The sequence below is a fragment of the Telopea speciosissima genome, unplaced genomic scaffold (assembly GCF_018873765.1).
Source record: "Telopea speciosissima isolate NSW1024214 ecotype Mountain lineage unplaced genomic scaffold, Tspe_v1 Tspe_v1.0196, whole genome shotgun sequence".
Taxonomy (NCBI): domain Eukaryota; kingdom Viridiplantae; phylum Streptophyta; class Magnoliopsida; order Proteales; family Proteaceae; genus Telopea; species Telopea speciosissima.
This window is the reverse complement of record NW_025317532.1, coordinates 7,901-27,518: the sequence shown is the minus strand read 5'-3', so window position 1 is coordinate 27,518 and position 19,618 is coordinate 7,901. Positions and strand designations below refer to the sequence as shown.

General features: G+C 40.3%; 1 pseudogene; it reads left to right on the top strand.

Moving 5' to 3' along the window:
* Positions 1-19,226, top strand: part of LOC122647836 — a 33,706-nt pseudogene extending 14,480 nt beyond the window's left edge.
* Positions 19,227-19,618: the final 392 nt, after the last annotated feature.

Below are 19,618 nucleotides of genomic sequence, written 5' to 3'. Positions count from 1 at the left end.
TGATCATGAACTACGGAGTTGTAACTCTTTTTTCTTTTCTTGGTTTCTCCTCTGACAGGATTCATGCGGACTGCCCCAGAAACTTGTTTCGATTCAGCTTAGGACTGGACTAACTGCCAATCTCTATGTCCGTAAGATGGCATGTGCTGATCCCTCTGACCAATCTACTTCTTTGGAAAAGAAATTAGCCCAAGTTGAAGAGCTCATCAATAAGTCCAAGAAGCGGAAGACAGATATGGTGGTCACTGAGGAATTGGCAGAGCCAAAGACAATTTCAGATCAGTGTACTCATGTCAAAGAGATAGAAAGATTGAAGCAGGAACTGCGCCAGAAGGATGATGAACTTCATAACCTGCAGAAGATACTCTCTACTCTTACAAGGAAACATGGGCTTTGAAATTTATGTGCATGGATAGATGAGAATACCTTTTTTTAATATTGACGAAAGAATATCCTAGAGCTGAAGAGAATGAACATCCACACCAGCCAGTAAGCGGAGTAAGTTATCATCTGAAACAGTGAAAGCATTAAGCTTAGACACCTTAAACGATTACCAGGCCTTGATCATTTGTCTACACAGGCATTTATTGTAAGGAAAAGGTTAGTCTAGGTTTAGGATGGGGCTATTACATGTTTGGCTGTAATTTCACTAAGTTAACCTTCTGTATGTCATTAGCATATGTTAGGTGTTGTATCTGTAGACATCCAGGTAAAGAAAGGCAAAATAGCTTATCTTAAATTTCACAGATGCAGTGACAAGGGTAAGCTGAGTAGGAGTAGGATGAAGAGTTCAGAGAAAACAACCTGGAGGACAATGGGGTCCTTTTTGTTCTGCGGGTGTTTACGTCTACGGAAGATGAACTACTGGCTGAGGGGGAGGGGGAGGGGGAGGGTGTGGGTGTGGATATGCCCTATGGCGAAATTGCTGGATTTAGATGGACATGAAGAAGAGGCGATGGAATGGCAGGATTTTGACAGTGTTTAATGAACTGCAGCTGCCACTGGAGTCTGAAGCCTGTTTCTGATTTCTGGTGATATTTGCAGACATTTTGAGTGCAAATGTTCAGTTATTATAATCGTTATGAGAACTCTTTACTGAAGATCCTCTACAGCTTCACATTTGGAACCCAAAGCCAATGGGCATGAACATGTGAGTCACCTAGTCATGTTTTAAATTTCTAAAACTAATATGGCTTTTCAGAGCCATTATAAACAGTATTTAAAACGTGGGACTGTTCAAATAATGAGTAAGGGTGTAAGAAAAATGCTAAGGAAGAATCCTATAAATGGTAGGAAGAACTACAGGGGAGTTATTCATTCCTTTGATTTAATTAATATAAACGTTCATGGATCTTTTTTCACATGGAGCAATAAGTAAAAGGGAAAATGTTCTCTATATCCTCCGCCCAGACACTTGGGGGTGAGTGAAATGACCAAAATCAGCTTGCGCTCCCGGGCAGAGAACATCGCACCTAAGCAAAAACCCTATAAATTAATGGAGTGTTTGGATAGGTGCATGGATACGCCTGATTGGGTTTTCTTATGACCCTGTCCTTGCTTGTTTTGGTTGGCTTCGTTCTCGTCTGATCATTGCCCAATTTTACTTAATACTTGTCTGTTTCAACAGTCTTTTAGAAGTTTTTCATTTTCAAGCCGTTTGGTTTAAGCACCCAGAGTTTCAAAATAAAAAAAAAAAATAAATGGAATGAGTGTGTGAACCAGAATTTATGCAACTAAGTTAATTTTTTTTTTCTTCTGTATTTTAACTAAAAAGATGTTTTTGGGAATATTTTCCAGTTGAAATTGTTTTTGTTTGAAAAATATTTTCTTCTTAAAAATATGTCTCTAACATCTGAAAATATTTCACATTTGATTGAGGAATCCAATCAGATTTTGTGGATTTTGGAAGCTGAAGAGATTTTTTGGATGTAAAAATCACGAGTTTCTTTCTTAAATGAGAGCGACAGTAATACTAGATTTTTTCATGCTAAGATAACCTGTAATATTAGGAACCATATGTCTTGAATAATGATGGTGAGAGAGTTTATAATCTCCCAACCATTGCTCAGTCGTTTTTTAGGCATGTTGGTGGTATTCATACCACTTCCAATTCATTGGATCCCTCATTCAATGAACCTATAACCTGTTATTTTTTATGATGAAAATAGACGCTTGATATCTTTCTATCATACATGTTTAGCTATGTTCCAAGATCACTTAAGCGCATGGTGCATTCATTAGGAGAATAATTGGGGGTTTAATCAGAGCTCTCCCATGAGTACAATAGAGAGTGGAGAAGAGTTTATCCTGAACAACAATATAGTTATATAGTTGTAATTAATAAATACAAATAAAGCCATATCATTACATTATTATACACAAAATACGTACACATAAGCGTTACACGGGCCCCATCTTGCAGTCAAGAATCTTGTTAATATGGATGATCAAGACCCTTTATTGTTGGAGAGTTTCATGTTTGGCACCGTTGGATAGAGAGTACATGGTTTAAACTAGTCACATGTTAAAATTTATACGCAAAGTCAATCAAATATGCTTTCATGTATTGAAATACATCCACATTTATATCAATGGATACCTGTCTTTTTTGGGTCACTAAAGTGCAGTTTCCCCAATCTTGAAATTTTCAGACCCCTATTTTGCTACTTGGCAAATACCATTTGAGTTGAAATTTGACCTGTGAGCACTAAGCAGAGGACCTTGGGGTCTACTTGCCCGTGAAAATTGATCCCTACCTAGCTTGCCATGTGACAAATATTTGTGTCGTGCAAGATGCATTTCGTAGGTGGGCCATTTAGGAACCAAGAGCTATTTGCTCTATGAAGAAATAGAGTTTTCCAAGTGATTCCCTGCCCCTCCCCATGAATAGGACTTGGTTAAGGGACCCAATTTCTATTAACCCATAGCGAAGAGAGAATCTCTTCATCATTGGAATCTGATTCTCTAGTGGAATTCAGTTCTGACATGCATGTAAACCTTTTAGGTGCAAGGAGTGAAAGAGAGGTTGCATGAAAAACGGATTGAGATGGACAGGTCAATCAATCTAAAGATTGCTGGGATTCAGAGTCTCAAGTTCTTCATTGGGTTTGGGAATTGGGAACTGACAATGGTAGAGTCAAGTCTTTTGGAACAGAAGTTGCTCTATTCTTGCTTGGAGAAAGTGAAACAGATTTGATAATTTTTGTTCAACATCTGATACTTGGTTGGTCAAGCAGGGCACGATGCTTGTATAAAATTTTCTTGGCAATGGGCTTTGATTAACAAATCACTGTAGTTGCCATTTCTTCATCTCACTGATTGCCCCTACTTGGTTCAGCTGGTAAATTTCAGTGGAAGTATTACGTTACTTTTTTATTCTCTTTTCAGTTTGCTTTTCATCCTTTACAATATCTATATTTCTACTAAGTTATTTTACGCTTCTTAAATGCAACACTGGGCAAACAAAGGCCACGGGGACATAACTTGTTGAAGCCAATACAAAAAGAAAGCAATCAGACTTGCAAACTTGTTTCTCTAACTGGCTCTATACATCAATCTTTTATTTGATAACAAAGAAACTACCTGACGTATCCAAACAGATCTGTGTGGTAGTTGGTAAGTTGTTTCATTGACATACTTAACAGGGATGCAACAAAACTTATTGATGAATAATAATATAAATATTCCTTTAATAAATTTCAAGATTTTCTTATTAAGTACTCGTCACTACCCTCTTACTCTCTCCCCCTGTGATTAATAACTTGAATTTATAATCTTTTTGGAATTATGATTACATTGATATGCATTTATGCTGTTGTACACACATAGGTAACTCTATTTTTTTTGGTTAACCTCCGAATATTATCTAGGACCCGGGGAAGTCCCTAAAATTTTATTAATGATGAAAAAAAAATCAAATGACAATTGAGGGGAACATAACCCGCTTTACCCCAGCCCAAGGAGCATAGAACACTCACAAACTAACCGAAACAAAAGGCAAAACCCACCCTACAAAGAAAGAAAGAATTACAACCTGATAATTCGTAAGTCAGTTGAATTTTCTTGCGAAATCCGCCCTAGATAATGCTACTCCATCATTTTTTTGTTGAGGTTTCATGCCCAACTACAATAATTTTTCTATCGAATAGGCAAAAAATAAAAATAATTTGTCAACTCCCCAAGCCCCCCTTCCTAACTAATCCCTCTCTCCCCTATCCTCGTCATTTTCCCCTTCACCCTTCCACTCTTTCTCTCTATCTCTTGCCCACACGTGCATATTTACTAGTATATATATATATATATATATATATATATACTAGTAAACTCACGTGTGTATGTTTACCAAAAAAAAACAAAAAAAACTCACGTATGTATGTGTGCAATTGCATGTGGGGAAAAACAAAATGTTTATGAGTATTAAAAAAAAATTGGATATATTAAGCTGTTTCGTTATTGCAAATGGTGGTAAAGAGTAAATTACTAAGAATCTATGTGCAAGAATCCCAGAGGGAGAGAGAGAGAGAGCCTGACAGTGATTTTCTTTTGTTTAAAAGGTTTAAAAAAAAAAAAAAAATCAACCATGCACCCATAGAATCAGTATATAAGGGGCGAACACATAATGTCCCAATGCAACCTCCATGGTGATGCTCTGAGGTCTAGGAATACTGTCATAATAGCTCCTTTCAGTCCCTATCAACCATGTTAATGAGGTCAGAGCTTCATTTATACTGATTAGAGAGAGTGGTTAATTTAACATTATACGATCCAAAATATAGGGTAATCACCTGCAAGATATAGAAAGCTTGTCATTCAAAGGTAAGAAACTAACAGCACAAGGGGGAGGAGCCTTCATCTAATTCTCCTCCAGGGTATAGAACTTGCACCGGCAGAATGAACAAATTCTTGAAACAAAGCGAATTACAATGGTAACCCTTAACTCTTTCTAGATTAGCCAATTTGGATCAGCATGATTTAGGATCAGGCTCATCCACCTACTTGCCACAAGGCATGGTTACTATCAATTCCACATGTTGGATAAGGACAATAAAATCTTTAATTCAACTATATCCCCTGAAATCTAAAGCCTCATATATCGAGTCTAATAAGTTGATCTTAACCATCTAACTGTTTGCAAGGTAATTCAGTTATTTATTGCCTAGTGTTTTATCCAGTTGGGAACCCGATTACCAAAAATGCTCTGGGTGATAAAAATATCTGACTTTCTACTCCTTAATCCTTACTACAAACCATAATTACTTTATGAGACAATACTTAATTCAATTAAAATGATCAAAATATCACAAGCTACAAGTTAATAATAAAAAGATAACTAAAGCAGGGAAAATAACCCGAATGTTTATCCTCTCAATTACACTGCCCTTACTTGACTCAAGTACATCTCTAATAGAGGGAGGTGGACCCCACCTCGGGCAGTCTAGGGAAGTGTGTTCGGGCTGGGGGTAGGATAGTCATTTCTGCCTCCTCTGTTAGATGTACTTGAGTCAAGTACGGGCAGTGTAATTGAGAGGATAAAGATCCACTCAATAACCAAAGGGGGGTAAGTGAGGAAACAAAAAAGATAAAACAGATAACCAAATGAGCACCATCAAGTTTGTATTAGTATTATTATTGTTTTCCATTGCTACATTCTTACACTGGATGAGACAAATGAATACTGTAAGGCAACTTGATAAACTAATTAATGCCACCTCAAGTATTAAAATTCCTAGTTTACCACTTTTTGTTGGCAAAGGGATTGAGATAGAATGGCAGCCAAAGCTTGCATCTAATTAGCAGGTTTCCTCTTTATTCCAAGAATGGATGCCCTTTCAAATCTAGGCCCACCTGTCCGCCATTTCTTAAATGCTGCCATTGAAGATCAGGATGCTTCATACACTTCAAAAGGCACAACAATGATTTCAATGGTTCACTAATAATCCATGGTGAAGAGAAAAAGAAAAAGAAGAATCAAACATGTTGAAATCTCACAATGAGTTTCTTCTTTTGTAAGAAGAGTCAAACACTTGGGAGCTACCGCAAATGTTGCACTGTGGGCCTTGCTCAAAACTTCCTTATACCTACTGGAAAACGTATACAAGAGGAAGGACCCAATGGTTCGGTCACCAACCCTAACCATTACAAAAGAATTTCTTCAGAACTAGCCCTTCACTTGCAGCAATACTATCTCTTACCATATGAGTTTTCATAAATCTGTAGATATGCTGACTAGGCTAATTGATGCTAATTGATTCTTTCCATCACACATAGCAATATCTTAGGAAGTGATTAGGCACTAATAAGGGATGATTGATCCCTTGTATCTTGTATTTATCTTGTATAAATTCAACCCTCACATCAATGGAGAAGACACTCAAAATCTTACCATTCAGTTGTTATTTTATGTCAATCTTCTATATGTTTAACATGGTGTCAGCCTAGCACGGTTATAGGACAATAATTTTTTTCTCCAATGGACGGCACCACCACCCTCCCTGCGGCCACCACAGCCATCGTGGCCACCACGCCTACTGCGCCAACCTTGTTCGCTGATCAGGTCACTCAGTTATTGGCCTTGATTAATGTTGGTAATCCTCATCCCCTAGCATCTCTTGCAGGTAAGTTTAGTTTGGCCTCTTCCTTCGGTTCCCCCCCTTGGATAATTGATTCCGGGGCAACCGATCACATTTCTTGTGACTTGTCTCTGTTTACCAATATTTCTACCCCATCCCATGCTTTACCTATAACCTTACCTAATGGCACTCAAACCCCCGTTACTCACATAGGCGATATTGTTTTGGGCCCTTCTTTGACTCTTAACAATGTGCTTTATGTTCCTACATTTCGGTTTAATTTGTTATCAATTCCTAAACTTACTTCTCAGCTTTCTTGTGCCATTATCTTCTCTGATTCATCTTGTCTTTTTCAGGACCTTCGCTTGAAGAGGACTATTGCGATGGGTAAATGCCGTGGTGATCTTTATTTCCTAGATCTTCTTCCTTCATCCGTTGTTGCTGCTGCTCGTTCGCCTTTTGACCTATGGCATTGCCGCCTAGGTCACCCCGGTTTTTTCAGTTCTTCCTTCTTTAAGACATTTGGACTCTAATATTTCTTTTCATAAGGATAATTTATGTCCTGTTTGTCCATTAGCAAAACAGACCCGTTTACCTTTTCCTAATAGTTCTATATCTACTATTGCTTGTTTTGATATGATTCATCTCGATGTTTGGGAACCATACCGCACACCCACCTTATCGGGTGCCCGTTATTTCCTAACCATCGTGGATGATTTTTCCAGAAGCACATGGTTATTTCTCATGCAAACAAAGGATGAAGTTCCTATTTTAATTCAGAATTTTTTTTCCATGATAAAGACTCAATTTGGGGTTCCCATTAAGATTATTCGGTCTGACCAAGGAACCGAATTTTTTAACCATCCTACCCTCCATTTCTTACAACAGTTGGGGGTGGTTCATCAGTCCAGTTGCGTTTCCACCCCCCAACAAAATGGTGTGGTGGAACGTAAGCACCGCCATCTTTTGACCGTCGCCCGGGCGTTACGTTTTCAGGCCAACTTACCTTTAAAATTTTGGGGAGATTGGGTTCTCACTGCCACCCACCTAATCAACCGCCTACCCACCAAAGTTCTTGATGGTAAAACCCCATATGAGCTATTATTTGGAAGAACACCCTCTTTTAATCATCTTCGGGTTTTTGGGTGCCTTTGTTTTGCTCGTAACACCACCATTCACCATAAGTTTGATAAACGGGCATCACCTTGCGTTTTCCTTGGCTATCCCTATGCATAGAAAGGGTATCGGGTTTATGATTTAACTTCTGGAAAATATCTCGTGTCTCGTGATGTCACATTTCATGAGACAATTTTTCCCTTCCAATCTATACCCGACACCTCTCCCACTCCTGTGCAACCCATTCCCATCACCGACCATGATGATCACATTTTTTCGGATCCAACCCATGCACACACCATCGACCTGGTTCCTTGAGAACCCCCCCCCTTATGCCAACCCTCCTCTTGCTCCTACTGGGCCGAACCCAATCCCACTTGCCACCTCTTCTCGCCCGCAACGTACTAGGACGCTCTCCACTCGTTTGAAGGATTACCACTATACGTTAACTCCGTCTCAATTGCCTTCTTCAGCTTTGGTCCAAGGTACACATCACCCTCTTCGCAATTATTTACAGTACTCACGCTTTTCTTCCAATCATGTTGCTTTTCTAACATCTTTGGCCAGCACTACTGAACCCACAACCTTTGCTGAGGCAATGAAATTCCCGTAATGGTGTGATGCAATGCAGACTGAGATTAAGGCCTTGACAGAAAATGGCACTTGGACATTGGTTCCCTTACCATCCCACAAGAAACCCATTGGTTCAAAGTGGGTGTTTAAAATCAAGAGGCATTCCGATGGTACAATCAAACGGTATAAAGCCCGTCTTGTAGCCAAGGGATACAATAAGGTGGAGGGCATTGATTATCATAAAACTTTTGCCCCAGTAGCAAAACTTGTCACTGTTCGCACTCTAATTGCCCTGGTTGCTATTAAAGGTTGGTCTCTCCATCAAATGGACGTTCACAATGCGTTTCTCCATGGGGATTTAGCTGAGGACGTTTACATGACACCACCCCCGGGTTATCGTCTTAAGGGGGAGAACATTCTGTGCAAGCTTAAAAAATCCTTATATGGGTTAAAGCAGGCATCTCGCCAGTGGTTTTCAAAATTTTCAAGCAAACTTCTTGAATATGGTTTCACACAGTCACAGGCGGATCATTCCTTGTTTGTTCTTCATCGGTCCCATGGTTCTATTTTTGTGGTGCTCTATGTGGACGACATTATTCTCACTGGATCAGACGCATCCTTGATTACTGAAGTCAAGAATTTTATGTATCATAATTTTCATATCAAAGACCTTGGGCCCTTGAAATATTTTTTGGGGATTGAAGTCGCCCGTTCAGCCAAGGGCATTTGCATTTCTCAGCGCAAATATGTCTTGGACATTTTGGTCGATGCAGGGCTCACTGGGGAACGCCCTGTCGAGACCCCTATGGAGCAAAATTTAAGCCTCAATGACACATCGGGGGACTTATTGTTTGATCCACCGATTTATCGACTGCTTATTGGGCGCTTGATATACCTTACGGTTACCCACCCTGACATTACTCACACAGTGAACATTTTGAGTCAATTCATGCACCAACCCCGTCAGCCTCATCTGGATGTGGCAAATAGATTACTACGGTACTTAAAGGGCACTCCAGGACAAGGGATTTTTTATTTTGCTACATCCTCGTTACAGCTACGAGGCTATTGTGACTCTGACTGGGCCGCTTGTCCGCTTACACGACGCTCCATGACTGGATATTGTATTCTTCTTGGTTCGAGCCCTATTTCCTGGAAGACCAAGAAGCAGACCATCGTGTCACGTTCCTCTGCCGAGGCCGAATACAAGGCCATGGCTGTCGCCACATGCGAGCTGGTTTGGATCTCTTATCTGCTGAAAGACTTAGGCATTGTTCCCTCCTGGCCAACGCCATTATTTTGTGACAATCAGGCCGCTCTACACATTGCTTCCAACCCGGTTTTTCATGAACGAACCAAGCACATCGAGATTGATTGTCATGTTGTTCGTGAAAAACTTCAACAGGGGTTCCTACGACCCACAAAGATTGCTAGCTCCGATCAATTAGCCGATCTGTTCACCAAGTCCCTTGGACGTGAACCCTTTCGGCATCTTAATTCCAAGTTGGGCGTTTGTGACCTTCACTCTCCAACTTGAGGGGGAGTCTTACCATCTGAGTTTTCATAAATTTGTAGATATGCTGACTAGGCTAATTGATACTAATTGATTCTTTCCATTACACATGGCCATATCTTAGGAAGTGATTAGGCACTAATATGGGATGATTGATCCCTTGTATCTTGTATTTATCTTGTATAAATTCAACCCTCACATCAATGGAGAAGACACTCAAAATCTTACCATTCAATTGTTATTTTATGTCAATCTTCTATATGTTTAACACTATCATAGGAAATAATTGAATTGAAAATAAAGTAAATATTTGAATTAATCTCAACTCAACTATGCCTTATCCCAACTGACAAGGGTCTACTACATGAATCTTGTTTCACTATTCCACTCTATTTAGGGTATAACTTGAAGGAGAATGAATTCAGGCATGCTCTGGGCCAAAGCACTATCCACAAACATGCATTCAGTAATTCCAGTTTCCAGCCAAAATGCTGGTAAAATAATGCACTCCAGAAGATTTAGAGATGTGAAAACAAAAGCCAAAATACTCGTGTACAATCAAAGTTAAAAAACTATATTCTTGTCTGGCATCACCTTTTTATGTACTTAAGAGAGACTCAACAGTCAGGAGGCTACTTTCTGAACAGTTGAGCATTTGTTAGACCAACTGTTCAACACCCATCCAACCCTTCCATAATACGAGAAAAAGAAGAAAAAACGTCCTTCCTAAAATATGCCTTTAAAGTATGTACCTTTAAAGAAAACTAATTAAATGAAAGTTGATATCCTTAATCAACCTAAAACACCAGAATCCACACCATAACCCACATTAAGAAAGAGAAAATTTAGAACAAAACAATGCAATGATGCTGATGTCTTTTTATGAATCAATATTCCATTCTTCCAGCAAAGACTACCAAATCATCTCTTACAAGTAACAATATAGTTCTTCTTTTCTATCACTTCTATTACTTCTCTTCTATTTGTGTTCTCCTTATTCTCTGCTTCAGCCTCTGATGAGAACATATCATTCTCCCTCTGTTTCTGATATGTTATTTTGATTCCTTCAGATCTGATATCTAACCTAATTTGAATATCTTCCTTTTGTTTCTGTTGTAAGCCCTATTCTAATGCTTGAAAGCTAACAGAACTCACATCTGTCTAATTGGATTGATCAAGAGGACCAGGAAAATTGTTCAACTCCCATCAGAAGTGCATGTTTCAGTTGGTCAGAGCATCCAGTTGACCAGCATCTTGCGTTAATTTTTTGATTTATTTGACATTAAATGCCATCACTTTAAATGGCATCTTGGTTAATTTTCTACAGTTTACTCATGCTAGTTCCTTTTTGTAGACACCTAATTTTTGTCACCCTCCCTGGCGATGATGACACACGGAGTGCTGGCAATCTGTTTTAGATATCAAAGAATAAATAAGAAAATAAAATAGAATACCTAAACCCCAGCCCATAAAGGTTTATTGGGCCAAGCCCATTGAGGGATCAATTTGGAGGGTCGAAATCGGAAACAAAAAAAGACAAGCAATAAAACCTAAACCGATTAAAGCGGGAGGGTAAAACAGGAAAATAAAAGAAAAACCCTATCTAAAGGTGGGGGTAAAATGGGAAACATAATTAGAATCTAACAAACCCTATCTAAAGGTGAGGGTAAAATGGGGAGGATATTAAAACCCTAACTTATCAAAGGGGAGGGTAAAATTGAAAAAATGAAAAGAAGAAAGAAAAGAGGAAAGGGCTAAAGTGAAAAGAGAAAAAGAAATATCTAAACTTAAAGTGGGGATGGGTAAAACAGTAAAATCCAAAACCCTAAAAAGGGCGAGGTGAGATAGAGATTAGAAAAAAAGATTCTAATCTAATCTAGGGGAAGGGGAGCCGTGTTTCTCCAAGGAAGAGAGAGAGAGATATAAGGAAGAAAAAACGGGAAAAGAAGGGAGGTCTTCGGATTAGAGAGGAAAACGGAAAAAAAAGGCAAAAAAAAAAAAGAGCAGAAGGAATGAGAGGGAAGAACAGAGAGCGGAGTGAAAAAAAGAAAGAAAGAGAAGAAGAGATCGAGAGAGACAGAGTGTCAGAGAAGGAGTTGAAAAAAAAAAGGGCACAGCAGAGAGAACAAAAAGGCAGAGAGAGCAAAGGAGTTTAGAGAGGGAAGGAAGGAGCAGAAACGGAGAAGACTGAGAGTGAAAAATAGAGAGGAAAGGAGAGCGATGGCTGAGACAGAGCTTGCGGAACTCCCTTGAGCCGAGGAAGAGGCTTCTTCTCCACACCTTCTTCTTCTTCTTCTCCTTCTCTACTTCTCCTTCTTCAACTTTCGGTTTCTATTTGTACCATTTCGCATCGATTCCCATTTCTATTTTATCCCATTGTTCAAGTCTCCACCCATCACAGCCGATTCCTCTTCTTCCTCCATTGAAACCTATTCCTAAAAATTCCAACCGAAACCCCCATCCATTCTCCTAGAATCCATTTTCAGGGTTGTAAAATCGATGGCGATGGCAAAGTGCAGCAATAGCAAAGCTCCGTAAGCCTTTGTTGAAGCGTCCAGGGAGCCGATTCAAGTTGTTTTCCCCTTTTATTTTCATTATTTTCATTTGTTATCATGTTCGTTTCTCTGTGAGTAGTCTGTAATTGATCCCCTCCCCACTTTATTTCCCCAATTTGTAATAATCCCCACCCTCACTGGTTCGTGGCCATCACCATTGCCGATTGTGCTGGGAGCTCCATACAAGACCCGCAGGTATATCCACCTTCCCTATTTTATTTTCCTTATTTCATTTCCTATGAACAAATCTGTCCCCATTTTATTGTCTCTTTTCTTTCATTTTCTTTTGTTCATTCTTGAATCTCAGATATATTGCTGTTGGCTATGAATTACCATGCCCCAACCACCCCCCCCCCCCCCCCGATTTTGATTCTCTCTGTTGATTTGTTTTAAATGGCTGTAGATCAACGAAATCATGATCCCATTAGGTTATTATTATTATTTTTTGCCCTTTTGTGTGTTTCTTGCTCATATGACCCCAATCCCCTCTTGTTATCTGCGTTTCCAGTAGCTTTGGCACCCATTTGTTTTGCTTGTGTATATCATTCTTTCTCCTGTGCTTAGGCGTAGTTCATTGTCTAGGACTCTAGGGCCTAGGCCGACGTATGGGGAATCTATGCCTGCTCTTCTTGACTAACCCCCTAGTGATATGGTCCTATAACTTAATTTCGGGTTCTGTTAGAGTGGATTTGGTTGGATCAATTTGGATCTGATTGTGGGCCTGTCTAGGTATTTGGGCCTGGGCTAATGTGTTCGTTCTGTTTTGCTTATCAATATTCATGTGTTGGTGGGTTTTCTATTATGGTTTGGACTTTCATGATTGCTAAATCATTTAATTAAAAAGGGATTAAATCTGAGGATATAGGATTTGGACTTTATCCATTTCAAGACATGGGTTCGGGGGCTGCAATGGCCCAAGTAGTTATCGATCTAATGTCCATGTGGATTTCGTTTGGTTTGAGCTCGAATCATTGCAGCGCGCGGATCCATGAATTGTAAGAGAATTTAGATGATTTTTGTTGAACTTGGGCCCATTAAGGCTGCCCATTGACTGCTTACTTGAGGACAGAACCGGCAGACCATTTGTCGTCGGGACTCAAACTAAGTAAAGGAAGGTCACCAATCTGAGCCCATAAAGGGCTCCGGATATCCTTTGTCCTTTCTAACGTCGAATCAGAAGTCTTTCCACAAATCAGATCTGCCTATTATAGGCGGGCGTGTTTGTTTTGACTAATAAAGCCGTGTGGGGTCGATTTGGATTTTACCTTGGATTTAGGCCCCGCCAACCGGGGATGAGTTGCGCGCATTCAATTCACCATTTAGGATTAAATAAGTCCTCCCCAATTTCTTTCAATTTTGATCCGAGGTTATGGGTTTCCAAATGAATTTCAAGAAAATGATTTGGGTAGAATATAGGGTTTAACGTGATCTCGACATCATGCCATGAAAACCAATGAGGCTATGACTTGTATCGGGATTATAAATTCTGATCTATCAGCATAGTTCTCATGTTGGTCCCCTACCCCGTTTCGGATCACTTGGGACCCTACTTAGGTGTCTCCTAGGTCATGGGTGTCTAAGCATTGGCCCCATCACCAATCATTGATTTAGAGCGTGTAAGGGAGTAGTCGCCCACCAGTGGCCTGAGTTGAGACACGTTTGATTTTAGGGTTCCCTTGGGGCATAGATGCATGATCTTAAGGATGTGAGTTGGGCTAGCCCGAGGAGGTTCTAAAACTCCTCATGATATTCTTAGTTAGATTATCTTCTACCATGCTCGGTATTCCAAGTTCGTTTGTTCTGTATTTCATATTCCATGCTTTATATATTTTTGTATAATGTTTTAGTAGCTTAATCATTTTGTCAAATTATCTGATTACACCTTAGTCTAGGATAATTAAGAATTTGGCTTAGGATACAACTTCGTATACATAGATGCTTAGTCTTAGGTGCCTAGTTTTAGGATGACCTAGATTTAGAATGACTAGCTTTAGGGATTGCAAGTTAGCTTTTGCAAACATGTGGTCAAAAGAAGGATGACTGGTTCCGGGCTGGGCGGATTGGGTGCCTAACACCTTCCCAGTCCAAAACCTGACACTTGCCCGATGATCTGGGTAGACACAGCCTTATCCATTGAGTCCTTTGTCTTTCCCCAGTGGGGAATATTTACGGGTCCTAGACCCTTTCTAGGTGGCGACTTCCTACCGACCCGTTTGGAGAAGACTGAGAGTGAAAAATAGAGAGGAAAGGAGAGCGATGGCTGAGACAGGGCTTGCGGAACTCCCTTGAGCCGAGGAAGAGGCTTCTTCTCCTCACCTTCTTCTTCTCCTTCTTCAACTTTCGGTTTCTATTTGTACCATTTCGCATCGATTCCCATTTCTATTTTATCCCATTGTTCAAGTCGTCACCCATCACAGCCGATTCCACTTCTTCTTCGGTTGAAACGTATTCCTAAAAATTCCAACCGAAACCCCCATCCATTCTCCTAGAACCCATTTTCAGGGTTGTAAAATAGATGGCGATGGCAAAGTGCAGCAATAGCAAAGCTCCGTAAGCCTTTGTTGAAGCGTCCAGGGAGCCGATTCAAGTTGTTTTCCCCTTTTATTTTCATTATTTTCATTTGTTATCATGTTCGTTTCTCTGTGAGTAGTCTGTAATTGATCCCCTCCCCACTTTATTTCCCCAATTTGTAATAATCCCCACCCTCACTGGTTCGTGGCCATCACCATTGCCGATTGTGCTGGGAGCTCCATACAAGACCCGCAGGTATATCCACCTTCCCTATTTTATTTTCCTTATGTCATTTCCTATGAACAAATCTGTCCCCATTTTATTGTCTCTTTTCTTTCATTTTCTATTGTTCATTCTTGAATCTCAGATATATTGCTGTTGGCTATGAATTACCATGCCCCAACCCCCCCCCCCTGATTTTGATTCTCTCTGTTGATTTGTTTTAAATGGCTGTAGATCAACGAAATCATGATCCCATTAGGTTATTATTATTATTTTTTTCCCTTTTGTGCGTGTCTTGTTCATATGACCTCAATCCCCTCTTGTTATCTGCGTTTCCAGTAGCTTTGGCACCCATTTGTTTTGCTTGTGTGTATCATTTTTTTCTCCTGTGCTTAGGCGTAGTTCATTGTCTAGGCGACGTATGGGGAATCTATGCCTTCTCTTCTTGACTAACCCCCTAGTGATATGGTCCTATAACTTAATTTCGGGTTCTGTTAGAGTGGATTTGGTTGGATCAATTTGGATCTGATTGTGGGCCTGGGCTAATGTGTTCGTTCTGTTTTGCTTATCAATATTCATGTGTTGGTGGGTTTTCTAATATGGGTTGGACTTTCATGATTGCTAAAATCATTTAATTAAAAAGGGATTAAATCTGAGGATATAGGATTTGGACTTGATCCATTTCAAGACATGGGTTCGGGGGCTGCAATGGCCCAAGTAGTTATCGATCTAATGTCCATGTGGATTTCGTTTGGTTTGAGCTCGAATCATTGCAGCGCGCGGATCCATGAATTGTAAGAGAATTTAGATGATTTTTGTTGAACTTGGGCCCATTAAGGCTGCCCATTGACTGCTTACTTGAGGACAGAACCGGCAGACCATTTGTCGTCGGGACTCAAACTAAGTAAAGGAAGGTCACCAATCTGAGCCCATAAAGGGCTCTGGATATCCTTTGTCCTTTCTAACGTCGAATCAGAAGTCTTTCCATAAATCAGATCTGCCTATTATAGGCGGGCGTGTTTGTTTTGACTAATAAAGCCGTGTGGGGTCGATTTGGATTGTACCTTGGATTTAGGCCTCTCCAACCGGGGATGAGTTGCGTTCATTCAATTCACCATTTAGGATTAAATAAGTCCTCCCCAATTTCTTTCAATTTTGATCCGAGGTTATGGGTTTCCAAATGAATTTCAAGAAAATGATTTGGATAGAATGTAGGGTTTAATGTGATCTTGACATCATGCCATGAAAACCAATGAGGCTATGACTTGTATCGGGATTTTAAATTCCTATCTATCAGCATTGTTTTCATCTTGGTCCCCTACCCCGTTTTGGATCACTTGAGACCTTACTTAAGTGTTGCCTGGGTCATGGGTGTCTTAGCATTGGCCCTATCACCAATCCTTAATTTAGAGCGTGTGAGAGAGTAGTCGCCCACTAGTGGCCTGAGTTGAGATACATTTGATTTTAGGGTTCCCTTGGGGCATGGATGCATGATCTTTAGGACGGGAGTTGGGCTGGTCCGTGGAGGTTCTAAAAATTCTTATGATATTATTAGTTAGATTATCTTCCCCCATGACGGGGGTTTGTTCTGTATTTCATATTCCTTGCCTTATATATTTTTGTATAATGTTTTAGTAGCTTAATCATTTTGTTAAATTATCTGATTACACGTTAGTTAGTCAAGGATAAGTAAGAATTTGGCTTAGGATGCAACTTCGTATACATAGATGCCTAGTCTTAGGTGTCTGGTTTTAGGATGACCTAGATTTAGAATGACTAGTTTTAGAGATTGCAAGCTAGCTTTTGCAAACATGTGGTCAAAAGAAGGATGATTATCTCCGGGCCGGGCGGCGGATTGGGTGCCTAACACCTTCGCAGTCCGTAACCTGACGCTTGCTCGATGATTTGGGTAGACCACAGGCTTATCCATCGAGTCCTTAGTCATTTCCCAGTGGGGGATATTTACGGGTCCTAGACCCTTTCTAGGTGGGGACTTCCTACCGACCCGGTTGGAAAAGACAGTGAAAAATAGAGAGGAAAGGAGAGCGATGGCTAAGATAAAGCTTGCGGAACTCCCCTGAGCCGAGGAAGAGGCTTCTTCTCCACTTCTCCTTCAACTTTCGGTTTCTTTTTGTACCATTTCCCATCGATTCCCATTTCTATTCTATCCCATTGATCAAGTCTCCACCCATCACAGCCGATTCCACTTCCATTGAAACCTATTCCAAAAATTTCCAACCGAAACCCCCATGCATTCTCCTAGAACCCATTTTCAAGGTTGTAAAATCGATGGCGATGGCAAAGTGCAGCAACAGCAAAGCTCCGTCGGCCTTTGTTGAAGCGTCCAGGGAGCCGATTCAAGTTGTTTTCCCCTTTTATTTTCATTTGTTATCATGTTCGTTTCTCTGTGAGTCGTCTGTAATTGATCTCCTCCCCACTTTATTTCCCCAATTTGTAATAATCCCCACCCTCACTGGTTCGTGGCCATCACCATTGCCGTTTGTGTTGGGAGCTCCATACAAGACCCGCAGGTATATCCACCTTCCCTATTTTATTTTCCTTATTTCATTACCTATGAACAAATCTGCCCCCCTTTTATTGTCTCTTTTCTTTCATTTTCTATTGTTCATTCTTGAATCTCAGATATATTGCTGTTGGCTATGAATTACCATGCCCCAACCCCCCTGATTTTGATTCTCTCTGTTGGCTATGAATTACCATGTCCCTGTTCTTCGTCTCAGTCGAGTAGCAGCACTGTGGAACTCGAAACCAAACCCCTAACGAAGGAACATCGATCGAACAATGGTGAGTTGCAGAGAAGAACTCTCCAGTTAGGTTTCAGCCGATCATGAAAGGAGGTGAGATAGGAAAGATGAGAGATGAAAGGGAAATAAGGGAGGGTATTTTAGGTATTTCATAAATATTACAAATGAGAGATGAAAGGGAAATAAGGGAGGGTATTTTGGGTATGTCATAAATATTACAAATTCGTTATTCAAGTTTTATTTTCTTTATTTCATTAAAGGGTAAAATCGACTTTTCACAGTGGTCCAGTTAGTGATTTCCGTTTGCATTTAACGGAATGGGCCAAAATGGCATTGTCGTGTGAATTAGGGGTGTATGCCGGGATTTCGAGGGGTGCAGGTGGCATTGTCAGAAAATTAGGGGTGCGTCTGTCCTTTTTGGTCCACTTATGGGGTATAAAAAAAAAAAAAAAGAGAGAAAAAGGGTGGGTGCTCAGCGGAATAAGAGGGGAAAAAATACATCTGTTTCATTTTTGGAGATGGGACTTCGGTCATCTGGGGAGGGGAGAGAGAACCGAGAGAGGAAAAGAGGAAAAGAGAGAAATGGGGACTTCGGTCCCCATTGGCATCTCGTCTAATCTTTATTTCTTGAACCACATTTTGTTACACCAGGATCCTCTCGATTTTGAATATTGGTCCATGTTGCTGTCATATTTGATTTGTTTCTGAATTTTTTTGTGTTCTTGGCATGGCCGAAATGGTGTGAGCCTTTAGGTGTTGAAAGTTCTTTTAAAATTCTGCCAGCAAGGCCAATCGGGTTTTAGATTCTATTAGAAAATGCAGGGTCAATTTTGATGCCCATCATTTAAAGGGATTAATTTTAGATTTGATTCGGCCCATTGGAAATGGGCACGGACTGCTGGGCAATTGGCCATGTGATCAAATTGGGCCTGGTATTTTTGTTCAGGTTTCCATTTGATAAATGGACAGATTAGAAATGGGCTCGATTTAATTGAATAAACATAACCAAACGGTTGGGCTTTGGGAAAGTTAGGCCCATTTTTAGGTTAATAAGAATGTGGGTAATAACCATGGACCTCCAATGGTGACAGGTTTTAATTGAGATTTGGACTTGGGCCCAGTAGGTCTGCCCAATGACTGCTTATTTGAGGACGGAACCGGCAGACCATTTGTCGTTAGGACTCAGACTAAGTAAAGGAAGGTCACCAATCTGAGCCCATAGAGGGCTCCGGATATCCTTTGCCCTTCCTTATGTCGAATCAGAAGTCTTTCCATAAATCGGATCGGCCTATTATAGGTAGGCGTGGGGGGTTTGGGGCAATAAACCGTGTGAGGTTGATTTAGATTTTACCTCTAGACCGTGGTGATCTTGTTCCTTGGCTTAATCACATTGATGGATTTTTTTGTCTTTTATGCTCCATGCTCATTGAATTGAATTTTATGCCCCAAGCTTATTGTATTATATTCCATGCTTTGTGCTTAGTATGTCATTGTATGTTAGTGTAATGGTTAATTAGTTTGCTTATTTGTTTGTTTACATGTAGTTTAGAACAACTGACAAATCTGGCTTAGGTTTTGAACCCTTGTATATAGCTACCTAGCTTTAGGTACTTAGCTTAGGATGACTTAGATTTAGAATGCCTAGCTTTAGGTACTTAGCAAGCCAGTTCATGCAAGCAATGGTCAAAAGAAGGACGACCGGCTCTAGGCCGAGCGGACTGGGTGCCAAACACCTTCCCAGTCCGTAACCTGACACCTATCCGAATGATCTGGGCAGATCGTCTTTATCCATTA